We start from the raw sequence: 21,013 nt of genomic DNA, 5'->3' as shown, positions 1-21,013 counted from the left end.
TCCTTAATAACACACACGCACGTACCTCGGTACTATATTAATTACCCAAAATATACAAAAATGCTACTAATCCCACTGGCCGCCCTATTTTTGAAGGTTGTGGGTCCATCTTGTAACCCAGAGGCAAGTATATTGATGCCATCATCAAAGAGTTTGTCCCACTCTCTGACACCCACATAAGGGACAATATGGACCTCATCTGCCGGATAGAGGGAAGATCGTTTAATCCTGAAACAGACCTCATGCAGGCTGAGACATAGAACCACTGTATACAAACATCCCACATATGGAAGGTCTAAAAGTAACTCGCAACCTCCTGAATACCCACCCGAACCCTACTAAGATCCCTACTGACTATGTTACCGGACTATGGGAAATTGCCCTCACCAACAATAATTTGTTATACAAAGACATGTTTTATCTCCAAAAGAAAGGCGTTACCTTGGGGACCCCCAATTGTGCCATTCTGTATGTTCACAGTCTTGAGAAAAACAGAATTCTGACACCAGAAAACCCTTTCTACAACCAAATAGGGTTCTGGAAAAGATACATAGATGACTTTTCCTATTCTGGATACTACAATTCATTGACTGCCTCAACCACTTCTCAACTTATCTTAGATTCACCTCAGAAACCAGAAGAAACAATTGACCTTTTTTTGATCTCCCCCTACGCACTTCGGACGAAAAATTGGGCATCTCTCTACCATAAACCTACAGAAAGGAACACACTCCTTTTATATTCAAGTTACCACCCTCATAGCCTATGGGAAAACTCCCTATGGATAGTTGCCCCATATTAACAGAAATTGCAAGTGAGAAAAGATTATTTTCAGGAAGCAGTGATCTTGGCAGACAAACTTACTCACTGTGGCTATCCACAGTGATTAGTATACCACGCACTTATATGAGTATGGTTCCGGGGGCATCCTACTTACCCTAAGACCCAAACACCAGAATACACGTATACCTTTTGTGGGGAAACAACCTTTACAACGCAACTATTACATCGCACTACACTTACAACGCAGGCATTACACCGGAACATCCTTTACAACGCATGACACTATAACGCATACCATTACAACGCATACCATTACAACGCATGACACTACATCGCATGTCACTACAATGCAGGCATTACAACGCATACCATTACAATGCATACCATTGGAGTTAGAATAGTAATTTTTAACCCCTACACTATCCAACACTTACCCTACTGTTGCACCCCCTGTAGTTAGAATAGTAATTTTTACCCCTATACTATCCAATACTTACCTTAAATGCAATGTAACAGTATGCGTTGTAATGGTATGCGTTGTAAAGGTAGTATGCGATGTAATGGAATGCGTTGTAAAGGTAGTTTTTTTAAATGCGTTGTAGTGTCATGCGATGTAATGGAATGCGTTGTAGTGGATGTTGCGATGTAAAAATTGCGTTGTAAGTGCATGCGTTGTAAAAGTATGCGTTGTAACGTCATACATCCCCTTTTGTGTCTACATTAAGTCCCTCTGATAACAAAATCAATTAAATAATTACAAGAAATTGGGACAAACTACGTACCCAAACACCATTCTTGAAACCACCACTTTTCTCTTACAAAACAGGAAATAATCTAGCCGACCATCTGGTACATGCTGTTACCTGCGACAGCAAGATTAACATCACAGAATCTGTCACCATCCCGGTTGTAGGACACTACAAAAGCCAAAACTGCATGGTTTGCCCACTCACATTCAACACCAAAGATTTAGAAGAAAGTGGGTAACCAGACTTTCCTATTGAAACAGTTCAGTAACTACCACACCACAACTGTCACCTATGCCATCCACTGTCCATATGATTTGCTCTAATACAGGACAGACTACTCAGATGATCAAGCAGCGCATCATCCAACATAAAAGCAGCATTAGATGCAGGAGTGGAAAAAGCCCCTCTTGTGTCCTACTACATTGCCATGAATCATTCAGAGACCGACTTGACTTAGCACGTGATAAATCAACCATCTCTCTCACTATGTGGTGGTTATTTTTCACTACTACGACAAAGATGTGAGTGTCATTGGATCACACACTGTAACTCTGTCAATGCGGGTCTTAACATACTAGACAAGTTGAATCACACTGTTTACACTTAGGGCCCCCACATATCCACGTTCTAACAGGGTTTACCTTAAGTAACGGCTGGTACTTCATCTCCCTGCACTGCTGTTCCTCTATCATTGCTTCAATCTTCATTAGCTACTGCTCCATTGCCAAACATCTATTTATCAACCCTTTGATCTTCTGGTTCATTTCCTAAATTATCAATTTTGATTGACCTCTGGAATTGCATCCTGCATTAGTAGTTACTTTTTGAATGCCAAGTAACTACTTATCAGCTTTGATCTCCTAGTTCGTTGACCTGATTATGATTCATTGATTTGTTGTACCATTCTACTCTGAGTTTGTAATAATTAAGTCCATTAGCCAAGGTGTATGTTATATAAGATGATTAATTGATCTTATTTGCAGGTAAGTATAGGTTCTTAGCTAAGATCTTAGGATAGCCCCACCAGGAGCAGCCTCCCTGCTGCTCAGCCCATACTCCAACTGGCAGTCTCAACCTCACAGGCACCCAAGCATTCCATTGCATCACTATGCACTCCAACATTCCACACAGCACATTCATACTGGCAGAGCAACAAGGACCAGAGTACAAGGGAAGATGCATAGTACAATACAACACATCTTACCACTTTACAGAACACATGAAAATATTGAGAATGCAAGATAAATATAAGATGTAACACACATGCAAGATGGAAACAACGAATATACATAAAGGAAAATAATGCACCCGCATCTCATACTAACGCATACATGGAGTAACATGCTGCTCCTGTTACCACCATGAACCACACCAGCTGGCCAGACTAGCATGATAGATGGCATAACACAGAAAACCAGCAAGTAAGTGGCATGGCACACCAGCTCATAGAACAACAAAACACGCACCATCAAAGTACTCACAAACTTAACTACCCAACAAAGAACTCTCAAAGTCACACATCAGGAATGGGGGACTCACAGTCGTCCCTCAAGAAAAGCATCTAGTGTACAGCAAGCAATGGGTGACTTACTCCCTCACAGTCATCCCTCAAGCAAAGCATCTAGTGTACAGCAAGCAATGGTGACTTACTCAATAGCAGTCATCCCTCAAACAAAGCATCTAGTGGACAGCAAGCAATGGGTGACTTACTTCCTTACAGTCATCCCTCAAGCAAGGACATCTTAGTAGCGTATGTGATGATTACCCCGCACAGGAAACGTGAGCACCGGTAGGACTTCACTTAAAACAGGAAATCAATATATAAGAAAACTTGCACACCTGTACGTAATCACTCTTTTACCGGAAATCAATATATCACAACCAAACCTCAGAACAATTCATATGCACAGGAAACTGAGAAACTATATATTTTTTTTTAAATTACTTTCAAACCACACACCTAGAAATGTCTCAACAACACACCAAGTCTCCCCACAGACCCGAACTGAAATCCCTGCTTATTCTGCTTAACAGAGAACATCACAGGGCAATAAAACACAAAATGCACATCTCATGCTGCACACAACACCTGCACCAAATAGGGTTGCAACACTCACCACAGAGTCCTGAGCAACAAGAAGCTTATGCAGCAAATCCCGACCCAATAACCAAAACACATGGTAGAACAAGCATAAAGATGAACACATCCCAATTTCTAGAACACACTGTCCAAAGATTCTGGTGAGCGACCTCTCACCTGAGTCCACTGCCAAAATCTTAAGAATCCCGGATAGGTGCAGGTGTTTATAGTATATGTCACCGTGGAGACACTGCACTCTCTCTTCGTGAATTGGGTGATTCCGCAGTTGCTCTCAAAACACCTGTAACGCAAGGCGAAAGTTAACGATAGTTCATGGTCACACCTGCAGTATCCGGCTGGATACATTCTAGTGTTTCTGAGGCTGTAACCCACACTAAACACCCACCCACCACAGGTGTCACCAGTCAGGTGACCTTGACAATAAAAAGGGTCTGAGCGCACATGCTCATGGCCAGTTATCTACCCTCAATCTGGTGTCTGTGTGCTCCTTTATAAAGTATGTGGGCCTAGCGCCCCCACCACTTTACAATGGTGACAAGTGGGTCTTATCCCAGGTGTGCAGTAGCTTCGCCTCCCCTGGTCCTGGTGGGGGATGTGTGAAGCCGATGAAGACAGCGAGGGGAAGAGAGCTGCCGCGTGGAATCGGCACCCACCCCCTGCGAGGAAGGCGCCAGCTGCCTGAAGGCCTGCGGGGCATGTTAAGAGCCCATGCGTGAAGACGGTGACCGGGAGCCCACCCCGCACCGCCGCAAAGACCCGCGGGGCATGCAACGTGCCCCGGGGTGAAGGCGAGGAAGTCGGGTGCCCACCCCGACCCCGTAGTGCCTTCCGCTGACTGCACCCCCCCAACGACCAAGTCCCAGACACGCCGCACTGTCTGAGGGCATGCAAAAGAGCCCTGTGGGTGTGAAGAAAGCCGAGCGGGTTCCCACCCTGCGTCGGAAGAGCCGCAGACTGCCGTGGCAGGCGAAGAGGCCCGCAGGGCGTGTGAAGTGCCCTGGGGCGAAGGTGAGGAGATCGGGAGCCCACCCTGCTCCTGAAGTGCCTGCAGGACATCGGCATCACATGCGCCCCCCCCGTGACGAAGCGCTGTCTGCGGGCGTGTGGAGAGCCCAGAGAAGTGGAGGTTCGAGCGGGAGCCCACCCCGCGAACCAACAAGCGTGAAAAACCCGCAGGGCATGAGGTGAGCCCGCGCGGGTGTCAGCGTGCATGAAACCGGAGTATCACCGGCAGCGACTATACCCCCTCACCCCTCCACCCGCGCAGCACGAGAACTAAGTGAGGCTGCCGCGGAGGGGAGGGGAGCACTGCGGGCGAAAGAAGCGGCTACCCTAGCGTGTGCGGCCGACGGCAGCGAGCGGCCCCGAGAACAGTGCCAACAATTCCCCACCGCCGCACGGCATCTGAAAGACTGCGGGGGAGGGAGAGCGAGGAGGAGACAGCGTGCGGCCCTTGGCCGATTAGAGTGGCCAATGTGTAATGGAGTCAGCCCTCCTCCCTGCAAAGTAAACAGACTGCCCATAATAGTGTCCCCGTGCTGCAAGTGAAGCGTGGTGAGCCTGCTGCGAGGGGCGGAGTGCCACCAGGGACCGTGAGCGCCCAGCACCGCCCAAAAAGCAAAAGAGATTAGAGAGAAAACTCACCGCGGCATGCAGAGTGGCCAAGGAGCATCTGGGACAGCTGGTGCAGGGAACGACTCAGGACAATCCATGTGGGTGTGGGTGTCGGGTTAGGAAGTTGAGTGCCCTCCTTCCCTCTGCTCCAACGATGCTCCTCCACGAGGGCAGTGAGCCTGCAGCCAGCAATGTAGTCTGGGAAGCCCTGAAGAGTGAAGTCCGGCCCCGCTAGTCCCAAGCAGAAGCCTGCAGCGAGTGTGGGGACCTGCCGAGGATTGGGAAAAGGTTGCAGCACTGCCACCTAGTGGCCATCTCGCACAACTGCGGTCCTGAAGTAAAGGAAGTGCCCCAGAACTGAGACACTGGGAAAGTGTAACTAGGGAGCCCAAAGGGCGATCAAGCAGAGGCAGCTCCAGCGTGATGGAGTGAAGGAAGGCAACACTGGACAGCGAGGACTGCCAAGTGCATGGGAGGACTGCATAGGTGAAGCACCGAGAGAGCAGAAAGTGCAACAGAGCAGGGACAGAGTGAAAGAAGAGCACAGGTGCATTGAGCAAAGTACACATGTGCTAGGAGAGAGCCGCATGCGGTGGCAGAGAGAGAGAAATGCACTCTAGGCACGAGGTGAAGACGGCGCAAGAGATGTCAAAGGACAGATAGCCCCACAATGTGGCTGGGCTATCGCAAGAGTGCAGTAAGCAAGTACCCCGCAGTTAAGGTGATACAGCAAGAGGAACCCCAGGAAGAAACGAAGGGCGCAGTCACTAGCGCGCACAAGGGGTGAGCAGGAGCAGGTCAAAAGAGTCGTAGCGCAGACCACCAGAAGCACTGAACCGAGCTGAGGCACAGAGAGTGCGCAGCGGTACCTAGTGGCCACAGGTTGTTGCAGCAGTAAGAAAGAGACAGGAGCGCCACCACACGAACAAACGGTGGTTCAGGAACTCAGCAACAGGTAAGTGCGAAGACGCGCAAGAACAGCAGACAATGCTCCAGGAACAAAGGAAGTAAAGGAACGCGCAGCGAGTGCACCCAGTGAGGTAACGGAAGAGCGCCATCAGAAGTGTGCTGCAGCAACGGAAGTGCGGAGAAGAAAAAGAAGAAGTGGTTGCACGGACCACCAAAAGCACCCAGAAAGAGAGAAGAACCCGACCAGCCAGATGGTCGCCAGAGAAGAGAAGAAGCCGACCAGCCAGATGAAGAAGAAGCCGACCAGCCAGATGGTCGCCAGTGAAAAGAAGAAGCCGACCAGCCAGATGGTCGCCAGAGAAAAGAAGCGGACCAGCCAGATGGTCGTCAGAGAGAAGAGACCTGACAAGAGGTCTGATCGGAAGAATGGAGAAGAAGTCCGTGAAGTAAGTGTCCAAGGGGAAGTCCGTGATGATATGGCCTGGTACTCACCTATGTCCCCTACACCAACTACTGACCCTGGGGTTGGGGATGGCACCTCCCTCCCCCCCCAGCTTAACACACTAATGGACACCACACCAAAATGATATAATTTTTGGATTAGGGGGGTGTAACCCCACCGGCTGTATTTATTAAAAATAACAAACAATTTGTAAAAAACATTATATACAGAACTTTACGCAGAAAGTACAGATACATTTGATAGACAGATATTCAGGGCTAACCTTAACACAGTCTAATACATAAGACACTCCTACCGTAAATCTATAAATATATGTATTTACTTTCTGCGTGTCCCTTCTAGAGCCTACGGCAAAGTCAATGACTCGCAGCGCCCCCCGGTCCCAGTGTTCTAGCAAATACTACCCCTGTAATAAGGATGCGCAGGGGGTACAGCTTATCGGATGGATATTTTCCCCCGGGCCCCCCCTACGCCCTGTGCCTTAAACTCCATTACGGGGGGCTGCAGACTTCTGCATAATGGCGCCTTGATGCGCATGCGCGTGCGGGGGTGGCCCCAGGCCCACTGGGAAGGATGACTCCCCCGGCCCCCGCACCCCGACAGCCTTCTTACCAGCTGTCACTACCCCTGGAGTTAAATGGTGCTGACCGCTAAGGACCAAAGACTATGCTTACCAATCATGACCTTACCGCCACAGGCCAGCGTAGTTGCCCGACTACCTGGTCTCCCCCTCACTCACTAGAAAGGTCATGTACTGCACCTCATACTCTCCATCCAAGCTAGGATGTCCTCCATGAAAGCCTGATTCCCTTTATGTGAGAGGTACATCCCGTCCTGCAGAAAAAACTGTTCCCCCTTGATGTATCTGTGTCCAATGGACCTTAATCTAGGGGTTCTGAATAATTTATCAAATTTGTTGTTGATCTGCTTTACCGCATAGTTCAACGCTCTAACCGACTCGCCCCCCCTCTACTGGAACCTGGGGATCATGTGTGACCAAGCTATGGTCGAGTGAGGACACTGCTTCGCTAGCCACCCTACTTCTGTGAGCAGATCTTCCACCAGTACCCTCCTGCCTAATCTGGCCAAGTCATTACCCCCTAGGTGCAAGACCCAGAATGCCGGTTGCCCCGTGCTTGCTTTCAAAGCTCGATTCACCAACTCCCTGAATTGACTTACACACAAGTCACCCTGACCGATAAATGAAAATCTTATCCCTAGTTGATGGGCCCTAGTCCTGACGGGCCCTGAAAAGAAATCCTTCAAACAGCGAACATATGAGTGCCCTATCACCCAAACATGTTGATCTTCCTGGTGCGAAGAGTGAACTTGCGCCACCATTTCTTTTGCTTGCCCGAAGTTCGTCGTCCGATGCTCTTCTGTCTGCTCCTGTGGTTTGTGAGTGCGAATGAGTGCAAGCTTCCCCCCTGTGTCACAGGACAAAGAAACTGCAAATGACGTGGAAAACAAGAGAGCCAAGGTAAATGCTTTGCCACGCTGGCATGCCGCAAACAAATACCACAACAAACTGCTCCTAGTACTAAATGATAGTGACATGTACCCCTCTCACTGAGTAACAGGAAGAAGGGAGCAAACCCATTGTGCACTCAACATGGACAGTCACACCGTGCTAGAGCATGTGTAGCCGCACATATCTCTTGTAACAGTTAGAGGAACATCTACCGATCCTTTTGAGACGCTCGTCCCCCAGCCCTCTTGCTGCTGCCTCAGTGGATGCCCCTATCCTGAACGAATGGGCCTGAAGCCGGCAGTGTCTAGCCCGGCTTTCTTTAATGCCAGAAACATGACTATACTGAACTGGAAAACCGTAATCGGTGACCTGTCCCCATATATCAAGAGAGGCCTTCCTATGGTTTTTTCCCGTTGGGCCATAAAGGCCTCGAGCCTGTAGACAGGGCAGCATGAAATGTCCCCTGCTCTGTGTAATACTATGCTCTCTCCCCTGCCATCTTGATCGGTTTTTGACTTTAGGATGGAAATCAGCACTGAGTCCTTTTTTTATGTTAACATGCCCTAACTGCAGCCCCCCAGCCAATCTGTCTTATTCTTTGCGACTAGCTCCCCTATCCTAAATGCGCCGTAAAATGCAAGGCAGAATGCCGCTTGGAACAGGACCGCTTCGCCTGGAGAAGTGCAAACCTGTGGCAGTGCCCCTACTAGTTTCCCTAGTGTTTCTAAGCCTATGGGTCTCCTGACATCTGGATGCCCTCCCTGCAGGCGTTGCCATCCTTTCAGTGCCTGGCGTACCATGAAGCTCCTTGTGGGATCCCCCTCTCTGTTCATCTTTGCAAAAAATGATATGGCTGAGATATGTCTTCTAGCCCCCGATACCGTGCGCCCTTGTTCCCTCATGAAAGCAAGATATTCAACTACTGCCTCTTGATTATGCCACTTGTGCTCCCACTGTTTCCCCAAGAACAAACAAAAAGACCCAAACGCCCCTTAGTAGGCACTCCTGGTTCTGGGCGCTAGGCTTGCTGCCACGAGGTTGGATACTCGGGGCACCAAGCTGCCACAGTTGTTCTGGGAAAGGCGTTGGGTGTACTGCTGCCTCTGGGACATGTGACCTGAATGCCTGCATTTTGAAACGAGACAATGCATCAGCCGCGTGATTCAGAATACCTGGCACGTGTTTAGCTTTAAAAAAGACATTCAATTTCATGCATTGTAACACAATCTCCTTCAACAAGCGCAGCATCATGCCGCATTTAGCCGTTTGGCTATTTATGCATTCCACTACTGCCGTGTTGTCGGACCAGAATATAACAGACTGGTTTTTTAGTCCTTTCGCCCATACATTCAGCGCTACTAGGATTGGAAACATCTCTAAGAAGCTTATGTTCGTGGTGAGCCAAGGTGTTTTCCACCAATCTGGCCATCGCTGAGCTACCCACTTGCACCCCAAAATGGCCCCGAATCCCTCGCTACCTGCAGCGTCAGTCATCAGGCCGAGCTCTGGGCTGGACCTAGGTGGGCTGGGCCACACCACTCTCCCATTGAAGTCACGCAAGAATGCCTTCCAAATCAACATGACAATGCTGCCCTTCATTCCCCAGATTGTGGCGCCCCCAGAAACAGAAAATCATCCAGGTAAAGTACCACCCATTGATGCCCTGACTCCCTCCTGAATGCCCATTCCAGAAATGAGCTAAACTTCTCAAAGTAGGCGCAGGACACTGAGCAACCCATTGGCATACATTTGTCGACGTAATACTTCCCCTGAAACTGGAAACCTAGTAAGTGAAAATCTGCAGGGTGGACAGGTAGCAATCTAAATGCGGACTCAATGTCGGCCTTCACCAGCAAAGCCCCCTGACCTAATGACCTAAGCATGTCCACCACTTGGTCAAAAGATGCATATTTCACACTGCAAAGTGTGTCAGAGATGGCATCATTCACTGAACTGCCCCTTGGTGCAGAAAGATTGTGAATCAGTCTGAATTCGCCTGGCGCTTTCTTAGGTACTACCCCTAGAGGGGAACACACAAAATCCTTCATTGGGACATCATCAAAAGGCCCCGCCACCCTACCCAGGCTCACATCCTTAAGGATTTTTGCTGTTGCTATGTCTACATTGGACCTAACTGACAGCTGGTTCCGGCAGTGCGCCACCCCGTTGTAGCCTTGGGCTGGTATCCTGAAACCTTCAACAAACCCCTCCCTGATTGTCCTGGCTGCTTCGGGGCAATTGTAAGACTCTAACCAAGGTATCATAGCCCTAACATTAACAGGGGATCTAGTCTTTCCTAGCAGAACGATGCTATTCTTGATTCTTTCCCCCTTTGCCCCTGGACTTTTTGTGACACCTGGACTCAGGATGGGATGCATTACCACAGAAACCACAGGAATGCTTGAACCTACATGTGCCTGGCGCTCTACTGCAAGTTCTTTTGTTAAAGTCAAAACAGACGCCTTTTTTACCAGTGTTCCCTGCCTTCCCCGTGACCCCCCCCCCCCCCCCTCGTTTTACCGGTGGGGCCGGTTTTAAAGGGCTGGGACCGAACGGTGTCAGGTACCTGCCCCCGCTCATTATCAGCTGCTCCCTGTACCAAATGTCTCAGATGAATAAACATGTCTGTCTGGCTCCATCTTAGAGTTGGATCCTGTGCTTTTGCCCTTCTAAACTCCTTGTCATACTCCTTCCACCCATCGCCTCCTTGTGTGGCATGGGCGACGGTGATCCTATTCTGATAACATGCCATCTCAGATCCAACCTCTGGGAAACGCTCTAACATGACGGCCATGAATATAGTGAAACCCTGAATCCAATTGGCTAAATTCTCCTCTACTCTGTATTTCAGGACTATGTTTGACCATTCTTTGTAGCCTCTTCTCTTTCTGCCTCATCAATCAAGAGGCAAAACATGCTAACATATTCCACCTTCCAGATCCTTTCCTTAGTCTCTTTCGACAAATGCCGCCCCAACTGTTCCCTCCCGGAGCGCATTTCTCCCAAGCCCAGTTGAGGTAGTGTTGCCCTGAGTACCTGCTGGTGCTGCCGCATCAGCCGTCTTGCCCGCTTCTGTGTTTGTCGCTTCGCTGGTTATTTCCCAGACACCTTTGCCACCGGGGACCGGTGCTGTGGCAACGGATGTTGCACCCCCTGCCGGTATTGCCGGCACCTCGCTTGGCCTCCCCTTTCCTAGCTCAGCCATCAATTTCTTTGCCGTTTCAATGGCATCCCCCCACCGGATGTCGCCCCTGCAGCGTGAGACCAGTTCCCTACCATCACCAGCCAAGGTAGAACTACCGCTAGGTTGGCAGCTATGTCCGGCTGAGCCGGCGGTGCTCCCCCAGTCCCGTCCCCGATGGGGAGGGCAGGGACAACAATGGGTCCCAAAGGCACTGCACCACTTGGGCTCCCTTCGCCCGAGGGGCACGGCATGTCTGCTGGTGGGACTGTGTCACCTGCGCCCCCCTCACCCTGAGGGCTTGGCATAGGTGTAGGCTCACTTCTTGGTGTCACCCCTGCCCTTCCCCCACATGGCCTGCGCCTGTTCCTCTTTGGCGGTGGCAGGGAGTAGTGTTTTGGTGGGACAATAGGCCGCCTACCCCTCCCCTCTGGCACCTCGGGACCCTCCACCTTATCCTGCAACCTGTTGAGGGTCTGCCCCATGACCTGGACTTGCTGCATTAAAACCTCCAGCAAGACGTCCGTGCGTGATCGCTTCACGTTCCGCCGAACCGGAGGGGCCATGACGAAAGATGTAAAATTATATGGGACCTGCCTGCACACGTAACCGCATCCCCAGATAGGTGACTGTGTCACCCCTTACCTTCAAGAAGCAGCAACCCCCAGCCAACCCTTGCACCCACGCAACCAGATCCACGACCTACTGGCTAACCCAGTAAGCTCAGGTGAGCCGCCCGCTCAAACCCTCTGTGGCTCCCAGAAGCGATAAGATGCTGGCTAGCCGGTGCCACCTAAACGAGCTCCTCCAATGACCACCAGCGACCTCTTTATCCAGGCACCGTCCTGTCCTCCCCGGAATGCATGCTGTGGCTGTGGAAACAGCAAATAAAAGCCGGTTTCGCTGCGCGAAGCCCTACCTGTCTATTACCCCAACGACTTCTAAATTCAGTGAGCCCCTAGACCTTTGCTTTGGTACATTCACACTTCAGCCATATTTATAGGCTTTTAAAAACGTGGCACTCTCCCACTTACTGCGCCGCAGACCCCCAGCAACACTCACCCTGGGCACAGCACTCCTAAATATTTCCCAACCGTACCACAGGAAATATCCTTTGCCTACGCGTTAGCCTGAGAAAACATTAACATTGAAAGGCCAGGGATTGAATACCCAGTCTCCACATTGCGAATCTAAGATGGTCACTGAACAAAGTATTTTCCAATCTCACTGAAGGGAATACCACTGCCCACACTTTAGGCTGAGCCAACAGTGAATTGAAAGGCTAGCTGTTGAATAACCCCTATTCCCTGAGCTACCGTGGTCTATAGCGCTTCCCCACTTAAAGCGCTGCTCCCAGCAACACTCGCCCTGAGCGCAGCCTCTTAACTCCTTCAGTGCCCATGACGAGATGGTCTCGTCATGGAGCGCGGTTGCGCTGTGCCCATGACGAGACTATCTCGTCATGAACCCCGCCCGCTAATGCAACGCCCGGCACAGGGCGGGGAAAGGGCGGGGCACTGAAGGGGTTAATAATCAGCAACCGTAATGAAGGCAATGCGCTATGCCTATACTATACACTGAGTAAACATGTACTTTAGTTGGTCCCAAATGCAATGCCTAATCCCAAAAAGTACTGTTAAATCTTTTTTTTTCTTCTTTTTGCTGCCACCCAGTATTTTTCTCCCTGGATGCAGCCAAAATGGGGCTCAAGTGTAAGGTATGCCGATTTACATAGCACACACTCGATCTGAAGGTCCGAGCATTGCTATTCAAAAAATTGAGAACTGCCACTGAAATGCACCGGGTATCACCTGCTCTTGCTACGCCACTGACACAGAGCAGAAGAGCAGGCGACTCAAGAGCCACGCGCTCGCCACACACAGAGCAGGAACTCACCGTGCCACATGCTCGCTGCACACAGAGCAGGAACTCCCAGTGCCACATGCTTGCTGCCGATCCTCGATGCTTTCGAAAGCGGACTTAAAACTGCACCGCCCGCGCCGAAACCAGCAGCGATGCCACACCACAATGAGGATGTTGGAGACGCGAAACAGGGGTCCCCCGGCTCCCGCGTTGACCCTGCTCCGGCACTGCGACGCGTTCAACTTCCGCTCTACTTCGAACCCCACCACAATGACGTCAGCCCGGTGGATGTTCCTGTGGGGAGCAAGAACAAGAGACTGTTCTGCTCCCCACAACCCCCTTTTAAGGAGGGCGCCCCCACGCCGACCGGATCAGACCAGTCAACCTGTGCGCAGCTGAACGTCTTTCGAGCCGGAAGCACCAAGTGCTTCCGGCTCACAAGAGGCCGCCTCACCCATTGGACAATGCGGGGGGAGGGAGCGCCACGTCATTTGCTGACGCGGCCTCCCCCCCCTGCCTTGCTGGGATAGTGTGACCGCCATAATGGTGGCACGGTCCATTCTGTCCCTAGCCTTCTCCAGGACACCAGGAGAGGTCCGCAAAGAGGACCAGAAAGAGACGGACGAGAAGTTCAACAACAGTAACTAGAAGTTAAAGGGAATCAAAGGAAAGAAGGTCGCGACGACTGGTCCAGTCACAGAGTGAAAAGAAGACAGTGTCCTAGTGCTGGGACTAGACCAGAGGGAAACGTGTAGCGTGCACGCTACATGGAGAAGCCTGGTTAGGATGAGCAAGAATGCGAGAAGTCCAGACCGCGTCGCAAAGGAAGGAAAGAAAAGACAAAGCTTGAGTGGCAAGACGCAATGAAGAAAGAAGAGAAGAGGATGACAGGATGTCAGCCTACAAAGGAAGAAGGTACAGTGGCACTGCGCCACAGGGCAGACAACCAACACAGGCGTGCAGGGGACGAAGAGGCGAAGTGACCAGGCAGAGTACTCGCATCATCACAAGAAGAGAACACCCCGAGACATCCGACTGCCGCCTAATGCCCAAGCGAAGAATAATGGTGAAGTCATCAACACCACCAAGGAGCAGCACAACACCTGAGCGAATCCACACACTCCAGACAACCGGAGTCCAAGAAGGCAAGCCACCCAGGAACCGTCTGTGCACCCCTGTCAGCCTGCAGCATACGGAAGTAGAGCACAACCGGACATTATAAGATCCACCCCTTGGGATAAAGCAAGACTAGGCCGTGGCCCTGTTGGGAGTTCTGAAGCGACCCCTACGCACAGCCTACATGAAGGCCCGCACAGCCCACGCGGTCAAGTGGAAATCCAGGGGCAAGGGGCCTCGGCGGAGTTCCCGTGAAATGGGAGTCCGAATGGGAGAGATGTTTGGCAGCAGGATGCACGGAGGCCACAGCCAGAGACTGGTTGCCTTGCGACCCTGAGAGTAAGACATGGCACCAGATTCTTGACGGCAAGGACACCGAGATGGAAACATCACCCTTGGTGGACACATGTGCGACTCGGCTGTGAGACCCGTTGGCAGTTCGGAAGCGACGCCTTAGCGCGGCCCACGCGGAGCCCGCACGGTCCACGCGGTCCCATGACCGCCCAGCAAGAAAGCCCACTCAGAGGCTCCGGTGAGAGAGGAGCCCAAGTGAGAGGCAAGTCGGAAGCATCTTGGCCGTCACGATACAGGAACAACATCAAGCACGTCGCCCCCACGCAGAAACCTCACGTCAAGAAACATCACAGAGTGGATCTCATCACAGCTCACAGTATCCTGATGCAGGACTTTTGTACATAGACGTTGTTACTGATAGACCAGGTCGGTCTCAGGTAGTTTACCAAGGCGAACCCGAACGTCACGAACAATGGTGGTCCAAGAAATCCAACACCGCCGGGCCAGCGGCCTGAAGATAATGCCACTTGTGATTTATTTTGGGGTGTCTGTTTTTCTTTACAGGTTGGACTTCGTATATTTCCTATTGTCCAAAGTTGGGAGGAATGTAGTATCCGGCTGGATACATTCTAGTGTTTCTGAGGCTGTAACCCACACTAAACACCCACCCACCATCACAGGCATCACCAGTCAGGTGACCCTGATAATAAAAAGGGTCCGAGTGCACGTGCTCGTGGCCAGTTATCTACCCTCAATCTGGTGTCTGTGTGCTCCTTTATAAAGTATGTGGGCCTAGCGCCCCCACCACTTTACAACACCTTCAATCTGGTACTAGTGCGCTTGTCGCTGCTGGAAAACTCCTTCTTCCAAGATGGCAGCTGAACTTTGTTTATTGTTGTAACGCCGTAAGTCAAACCTCTTTTCTCTGAACTGGTGCACCTGTCACTGCCGGAAGATGCCTTCTTCCAAAATAGTAGCTGATGTACGTCAGACGACATATTCCCGTGGGCTCACAGGAGAATAGCGTGCGAGCTTGCGCTCTCCTTCTTGCTCACAGCAAACAGCTTCCACTGCGCTTGAGCACGGAGTGGCCCAATAAAGTTCTATAGCTGCGCGGTCTATGACCGAGGATGTCAAGTGCACTTCAAATGCGGCCCAAACCCTTGCGCACCAACGGCAAGCAACACTGAGTAAGGCCAAAGCAAACTCACCACTGCCGATCGATGGCTCACTACAGCTACCAGCCACGCCCTCACAAGGACCCCAATCAGCATGGTACAAATCTCCCACTTCAAAGTACACGTAAAGTAGAATGCACACACTGCCGATGAGCCAGCATCACCAGTTGGGAACACTGTTCTTCCCGTCATCACTGCAAGCCTCAGTACTATATCAAATCGGCCCACACTCCATATGATGAAACTCTGTCCGTCTCACTAGCACAATTAATGTCAGCGTTGATGGCCGTTCATCTTACTGCAAGCCTCGCCGGCTCCTTCATGTTCCCTCTTTTTTCCGCGCGGACAGTTACTGGCATCTGACAGGGATGGTTCCTCCAACATAGACACCGCTGGTCCAAGACCACAGGGCGCTGAAAGCTGGCTCTGCTTGAAAACTGTAATTCACATGAATAACAGATGCACTCCCTGGGCTGTCCGGATGAAGAGGACACAGGTGGGGCGCAGGGCGCTCTGTTTCTTTCAGGATTTTGATTTATTTTTCCAGTAGTTTCTTCAGGCTAGTTTCTTGAATAGCTACTTCATGTTGATCCACAGCCTTAGTTTCTGTTCGACGACTCGTTGGCAAAATGTAATAATGAAGTCCATTAACCGAGGTGTAGGTTATAAAAGTTGATTTATTGATCTTATTTACAGGTAAGAATATTGATAGGTTCTTAGCTTAGATCTTAGTATAGCCCCACCAGGAGCAGCCACCCTGCTGCTCAGCCCATACTCCAACTGACAGACGCAACCTCACAGGCACCTAAACATTCCATTGCAGCACTATGCACAACAACATTCCATACAGCACATTCATACAGGCTAAGCAGGAACGACCGGAGTACCAGGGAAGATGCGTAGTACGATGCAACAATTTAGTTGTCTTCACATACCTTACATCTTGGATATTCATGGATATATCTGTCCATCTGTAACTCTTGGATTGGACCATAATGTTGTAAATATATAAATATGATAACCTTTCTTCCTTATTTGTATGCACTATTGTATAGAGTGTTGGGATATTAACTGCCGGTGCTTTCATGCCTGCCCTCTTTCTTTTTTACCCCTTTGCGACTCACATGCCTCTTTCTCTTCTTCTTCACTTGATCTCTCTCTCGTGCCACTGGGGGACCTTCACTGTTCCTCTCCATCCCAACCGGTGGTCTAGTGTTTTGACAGGCTGGTTTTCATGTAACTTCCCAGCTGAGCCAGTTTCACTTTGGCAGAGCGTCGGCCTGCCTGACAGCCGTCATCCCTGTGAGGCTTCAACGATGATTCTTTGGTACACGGTAAGGTTTGCTTTGGTCCTCACCAGGTGGCCGAGAACTGTGGCTCTCATGCTGCGATTGATTCCACCACAGCAATACTCTCGTTAATTATGCCCTGATCTCTTTTTTTGGTTTCCAGTATTGAGACATCGGGCAGATTGATCCCCCCATAATACTGTACCCAATTAGATTCTTGGCTATCCATTATCTTCCTACCACCTGGGGCACTCGCACACTTTTAAACCTCCAGTAAGCACGTCTTTGTTCCCTCTAGTGCGCCAGTTCTTTTACCGCCCCCCTTCAGCCTAACTTACCTCCCATTCCCCTTGCAGGAGTCCCCCTTGGTGATGCAGCCATTGCGCATCCTGATGCCCCCATCCACAGGTTCTTGGGCTTGATTTGTGCCCCTATGGGAGACCTTGCAATTCCCAAGACTCTGCCCTTGATGTGTAAGTTGATGTCTCACTTACGCTTTTCCCATCGTCCTCTAGGAACTCTCCCCATTCCTGGAGCTCCTCCCTAACTACTGTCTTGTTTCTCCACCCTGGCCCCCTTACAGGTCTCCTGCTTGTGACTTCACTCTGACTGGCACTGGGGTTGCTGCGTGGGTATAGTTTCACCACCCTCAATCAGTAACCCAATTCTTTTCAGGATTCACTTCTCCTTGCCAACTCCAGTAGCTCTGTCACACTTTTTGTTGTTTGACTTTGACCCCTCAAGTGACATCCTCAGTTGATTTTTATAATAATTTAAATTCGTTTTCTTGTCTGGCCACGACTGAAGATGGCCGCCTAACCTGTGAGCTCTGCTGCGAGTGGGGCTTCAAAAGGAGTTGGCACCCAGTAAATGCAAGACCTTTGACATTATTTCAGCATTCTGGAGGTCATAAAGTCAACGAGGAGCAGATGAGCCGGTTTTCTTCAGTATGAGTGACTCGGTTCCTGAGGAATGTAAACTGACACCGGAGCTCCGTGCTGAGAGGAACCCCGGACAACACTATTTCTAAACTGAAGCTTATTTCTGTCGACAACACTGCCTAAATAACTGTGCTCACTGATGTGAAACTTAAAGGAAACTACATGAATCTTTTCAGAGGATATGTGGATGCTTTTATTTTGGCGGGAACACTTCAGCCTCTGACAGAAGCCAGCTGCACCTGCTCGTGATCTGTGGAAAGGCACCAACATTTCAGCCTCTGACAGAAGCCAGCTGCACCTGCTCCTGATCTGTGGAAAGGCACCAACATTTCAGCCCCTGACAGAAGCCAGCTGCCCCTGCTCATGACCTGTGGAATGTGCAATGCAATTCTGAAGGAAGAGAAAAAAGCTGACTGGATTTTGAAAACAGAGTTTTGCTAATTCTGGAGGAAGAAATAAGCTGACTGGATTTGAAATACAGACTTTTGAAAGAGAAACAGGACTCCAGCTGACTTCAATGAAGGTAAAGTTCACTGGGAGTTCATATACTCGCTCACTAAAATAATTACCTCAAGAAGCTGAGAGGGGCTCCAGCTGTAGTTATGCATGTGAAGTTTGCCTTCTTCTGAGGAATTACATGTGGCTGTTTTGTGGTGCTGAGTTACGTAATTAAATTGAACAAAGGCTTTACCCTTTCATGAGGAAAATGTGTATAATCTGTGCACGGGCTGAAACATTGTACACCAGGGCTTGTCCTTTTTTGCTGTGAAGGGTCTGATATGTCGACAGGAGTTCCTTGATGAGAGAGATGGTGGTGTCTTTTATCAAAATGAACAATCCCAGCTGAAATATAATTGACATTGGAGAAGTTTATGCGCTGTTTTGGAAAAGTGTCCTCTTCATCTTTAACTAAATTACAATAAGGATCTGTAATTGAACAAAGGCTCTACCCTTTCATGAGGAAAATGTGAATAATATCCGCACAGGCTGAAACATTGTACACCAGGGCTTGTCCTTTTTTGCTGTGAAGGGTCTGATATGTCGACAGGAGTTCCTTGATGAGAGAGATGGTGGTGTCTTTTATCAAAGTGAACAATCCCAGCTGAAATATAATTGACATTGGAGAAGTTTATGCGCTGTTTTGGAAAAGTGTCCTCTCCAGCTTTCACTAATTTACAATAAGGATTTGTGGAAGTTTATGTGGTGTTGGGAAGTCTGCCCTATGAGACTGAGCTGTAGTGTTGTTCAGCACACAGTTAAACTGTTTAAATGCACCAACTGTCTTTAAGGTAATTCTCTGGATATATGTGCAGGACGCAACTTTGTATAATAAGCCTTGCTTTTTTAACTTATGTGCTGAAAGACTCTAGTCCTGTCAGCCTGCCTACAAACTTGAGCCTGGAGTTCCACAGCTTCCCGATCGCAACGTTCCACTGGTCACACCTGAGCTTCCTGGCTTTTCCTCATGCGCCTTGGTCTGTCCACCACACACGCTTATTAGCTGACAGCTGTGAAGTGATTTGAGGACACAAATTAAACCGAAATTTTCAAAAAACAACAGCTTTACAGTGGGTGAGTGCTTTGTTTGATATTAACTTCAGCACCCTGCTAATTCACTCTGGCTATTGCGAAGCGCTGTTTCAGAGGGAATTTTGTTTTTGGGCGCATTAGGGCCTGCGCGTCACACACATTTGCTCATTGGCACTTGAGATATATTTTCTTGGCCCGGTGTGGTCTGAATTTAAAAACATGGCAGCCATGTAGCAGATAAGTGCTTTATTTGCTGCTAGCTCTGATATTCTGCTTAGTTTTTTTATAACAACTGTGAAGCACCACTTCTAAGAAACTCTGAGAGACTTCAAGCTTGTGAGCCTACCTGCAACACCAAGCTCAGAGTTTGAAGGTATCCTGCGTGCAGTGCTCAATTTTTTACAATTTAACTTCCCGATCTCTCTGTAATATACCTGGGCTGTGCACCACATAATTCTGACACTGGCAATTGTGTCATGTTTTGTTGGCCCAGTATAGTCTAAATCTTGCAGATTAGCAAATTAAAAGTGGAGCTTTTTTTACCGGATGGAGAGGAACCAATCCTTGATCGTCTACTTTATTTTATGTGACTGAGGGATATTGGAGTTCTTCTCTACATTATCTTGACACAGCTTGGACCTTTAATTTGAACTCTCTCCAGTGTGTTATAAAGAAAATACTCTAGTAAATCCTGGACATTGAGAGTCTGATAATTCAAGGAAATAAGACGCATATAACAACTTTTCTGCTTTGTGTTTCTACACTGCTATACTGACTCAACACATTGCTTTGCCATCTTTCTATAAAGCAGAAATCAAAATGTCTACTGCCAAGTATGGAGATAAACACTCTAAACAGCCTCTTTTTGCGGATGTAGTTAAGCAGTCACAAAATTCAGATGCCAACAGCTCTTCCTCTACAACAGACAATTCTCTACAAACTAACATTAAAATGCAAGGGCAAACTATGGACCGCATTCTAAAAGAGATATCAGCAGTCAGTCATAGACTTGAATGCATGGATTCCCATATTTCCTCATTAACAGAAGAAACTAAAACAATACGAGCAGACATTGCAGGATTTCACGCCAAGACAGAGGAGCTTGATCACAGACTAATAAATGTAGAAACTCGCCTAGACTCAATACAAAACAGAGATCAAGAGCTGTTATTTCTACGAAGTAAGACGATAGATTTGGAAGATCGAAGCAGGAGGGATAATGTTCGCTTTTTCGGTTTTCCAGAAAGGATTGAAGGTTCAAATGCTAGAACATTCCTACAAAATATCCTTTCAAAAATTATGAACATCGCTTTTGACCCTCCATTGGAGATACAGCGCGCACATCGAATTGGTCCATTACGCAAGGAATCTGCAACAAACTCACGTCCCCTCATTGCTTGTTTTTTAAGGCATGAGCAGACAAGGCAAATATTACTATCAGCACGTACTCATGGTCCGTTCTCATACAATGGGTATGAAATCCGTATTGCAGCTGATTTTTCCAGAGAAACTAACGAGAGACGCAAGGCCT

Source organism: Triturus cristatus, chromosome 2_2, assembly GCF_964204655.1.
Source record: "Triturus cristatus chromosome 2_2, aTriCri1.1, whole genome shotgun sequence".
NCBI classification, from domain to species: domain Eukaryota; kingdom Metazoa; phylum Chordata; class Amphibia; order Caudata; family Salamandridae; genus Triturus; species Triturus cristatus.
Note: the sequence above shows the minus strand (reverse complement) of the source record.